The sequence below is a fragment of the Sphaeramia orbicularis genome, chromosome 24 (genome assembly GCF_902148855.1).
Source record: "Sphaeramia orbicularis chromosome 24, fSphaOr1.1, whole genome shotgun sequence".
Classification (NCBI taxonomy): domain Eukaryota; kingdom Metazoa; phylum Chordata; class Actinopteri; order Kurtiformes; family Apogonidae; genus Sphaeramia; species Sphaeramia orbicularis.
In genome coordinates this window covers 18,755,265-18,758,746 of record NC_043979.1, presented here as the reverse complement: position 1 = coordinate 18,758,746, position 3,482 = coordinate 18,755,265, and the positions used below count along the sequence as shown (strand labels likewise).

The 3,482-nt window shown below is 44.2% G+C and overlaps 1 pseudogene; it reads right to left on the bottom strand.

Moving 5' to 3' along the window:
* Positions 1-516: 516 nt before the first annotated feature.
* Positions 517-3,252, bottom strand: LOC115415483 (homeobox protein OTX2-like; annotated as a pseudogene).
* Positions 3,253-3,482: the final 230 nt, after the last annotated feature.

Here is a 3,482-nt window from a genome sequence, read left to right as displayed (position 1 = left end):
CACTTTGGGCTCATATTTGACCTGAACAGGACTGATAATCCCTGCAACACTGAACTGACTGCAGTGATCTGAGCCCCAAAAGAGTCTGGAGACAGAAAGTGAGGATCAAGATTACATGGATTATTTTGAACTTCTGGTGTAGCTCTATAAAGTCTATGAACCTGATAATATTGGTGGAATTTGTGCTGTTTTTTTTTTTTTTTTTTTTTTTTTTTTTTTGAGATGTTTCCACATTCCAAAGAAATTTCTCCCACAGTTCATGACACATTTCTTCTGCGTGTGAACTAGCCAAATCAGCGCCCTGGACATAAGAGCAGCCGTCAATAAAAATGTTGGATTATCCTCTTTATGAAACCGGATTAACATAGCTCTTACATTCCTCGCTTTGGCCCCTTGTGAAATGAAATATGAACTTGATACATGATGAGTGGAAATGTAAAAAAAAAAAGAAAAGAAAAAGAAGTGGACAGGAGGCATTTTGACACAGGCGGAAAAACAGAATAAACACAGAAGATCTAAATGGAGCAGTGTTGAGTGGTCTTTATTGGGGTTTTTTTAAATGTGTGTGTATGTGTGTGGGCTTTTTAACCGCACTTTACAACTTCTTGTTTGCTCGGTTCACCCTGCATTTCCTATTTCATTCAGCTAATATGTCCTTATAATAATTTATCATTCACATAACACTCGATATGGAAATAAAACTATCAAATTCACAGCTGGGTTGTTGCGCATGGCGCGAAGTAAAATTGCATACAGCAGGTAGTACAAAGAATCACAAGTATATATATATATATAAAAAAAAAAATCTAACACAGGGAAAAAAAAAAAAAAATCAGAAACACAAAAGGGACATTTATGAGCACACGCACACGGACTGATTGTCTCTTATAACTAGTCTTAAACATATTTCTCATAAATTAAATAGTGCATCCAGGTTCATGTCAGAGCTGCTCTCCTTCATACACACACACACACACGCACACACACACTGACACACACATGCACAATGCTTTGATCAGAGGGGCCCTTCAGCGTGCCAACAAAATAAAAAAAAAAAAAAAAAGACAAGAGAGGGGAGTCTTTAAGGAGCTTAGGAGAAAACCTGACCTATTCCTCAAACTCAACCAAGTTAGGCTTGGAGCTTTCGTGCTCTTGATCCTTTTTTTCCTTTTGGACAACACATTTGTTCCGTGTCCTTGATCAAAGTTTGGAAGAAGTCAGTCTGAATGTTCAATAAGTTAACCCAACAAAGTGAGACAACCAGGTGGCAGTCCTGCTCTGCTCTGCTCCGCCCGAGGTAGAAGTTGGGGGCCTCTGTAGCACTTGCTGGCCCCTCACCTTGGGCTTCAGTTTTTTTGTCTTTAAAAAAAATTGTCCCCTTGAGTCCTGACTTTCACAAGACTTGGAATTTCCACGCAGCCTGGTCTTTGTAATCCAAACAGTCCGCGTTGAAATTGAGCTTCCATGAGGATGCTGTCTGGTCCTTATAGTCCAGACAGTCTGCGGGGCCACTGAAGCCCAGACCCGCAGCCCCGTACGCCGACGAGGACAGGGAGGACGCGGGGCTCAGGTGGCTGGAGACCCCGCTGCTGCCCATGGGGCTCATGGCGGAGCCGGCGGTGGACAGCTGGTGGTGCATAGGCGAAAGATAGGAGCCGCAGTCCATCCCGGTGAAGTATGACGACGAGCCCGTGTAGCCCTGGTTGTAGCCCGACGCTTGGGTGTAGGTCATGGGGTAAGGGCGCTGCATGCAGGAGGAGGAGGAGGTGGACAGGGGGTCGGACAGAGGGGAGATGGAGGCCGGGCTCCAGATAGACACCGGGCCGCGCTGCTGCTCACAGACGGGATGGAGGTGCTGGAAGGCGGCGTGAACTGGCCGCTCGCTCCGCTCTCTGAACTGGCTTCTCTCACCGGGGAGCCTTTCTTTTTCACCGGCCTGCTCACAGCCTTGTTCTGCACTCCAGTCTGGGTCTGCTGGGCCTGTTGGCGATGTTTGGCTCGTCTGTTCTTAAACCATACCTGTCAGACAAATAAATAAATAAATAAAAACATTACAAGTTACAGTGTAATCTGGATATTTACTGTTTCATCACTCCTTACACTGCTGAGATGATTAATTTTAGGAAATGACAGTGGGTCAAAAAGTCTATTTTTTGACAGTAAAATAAAGGAATAAACTGTGGTTTTATTTTTAAGATGTAAGAGAAATATTTCAAACGAGAATTTGATATTATGGCTCAAGAAAATGACAAACTATGAACTCAATAAACACTCCTTCAACTGAACCCTGTGTCTGTGATCTGTCTGACTCACCTGGACTCTAGACTCAGGCAGGTTAATCTTTAAGGCCACCTCTTCTCTCATGAAGATGTCAGGGTACCGGGTCTTGGCGAACAGATTCTCCAACACGTCGAGCTGGGCCCGGGTAAAGGTCGTCCTCTCCCTCCTCTGTTTGCGAGGGGTTGCTGATACAAGAAAAAGATAAACAGGGTTATGAAAAAAATAAATAAATGCACACTTTTCTGATATAATGTAGGGAAAACTTAGATTTCAATTCCTGAATGGATGAGGACGTTTGGAAAATAACTTAAAACTAAAACATATGATTTATTTTTAATGATCCAGAAACTTTTGTTTTGCGGTGTGTTTATTATATTAATATTATATTATCATGCTGTTCTTATTTTACACATTTACAGCATTTCACAGATAATCATTGCAATGTATTCGAAGTATTTTCACGTTGTTTTTTCTCTGTATTACGCACAAACCACATACACAGCCTGCTTACATTTCTGGCTGTATTTACTATTTTGTTCAATCCCATTCTGTCTTACACTACCTTGGTATCCCACTGAAGGATGAAGCAGGTCCACTCCTGAGGTAGATAAACTCAGTCCGTTCACCGCGTACGGCGGCTGTTTCAAGTAGGACATCATGCTGGCGGTCGGGGGAGGGGGCACCGACACAAGGGGGAACCACCAAAAAATGAAGTAAGCAGGAAAAAAGTGTTTTAATCCTCTCGGGTCTTTTTCTTGTTTATGTCAACCTGTGCAAAACAGGAAGAAAAAAAAGAAACGTGTTGACTTTTTATCAGGTGTTCGGATTCTTCTGTGTCCGCCGGTTTTTACGCACAGCCTTTACGCACCACGGTGGGTTTAAAGAAGTGGGCGTCCTCGGACTTGCAGGGCTCTTAAAGCCGAGTGCAGACCCCCAGCTGTCCTGCTGGACTGAGAATGCTCTGTCTGGCTGACAAACGTTTACGCCATCACCCCCCACCCGCGCACACATACACAAACTGCCACTATAACCCCGCCCCCCAATAACCCCCCAAACACACTCCTCTCCTCCTCTACTAGTACGACCAAAAACAAAACATTGTCGTTAAAATGCGCACACTCGTTGGGCCCCAACCGGGCACTCGATTAGCATATACCCACAGGTTAGGCGAAGCTAAATAGACAGCTGATTGGGGGGCCATT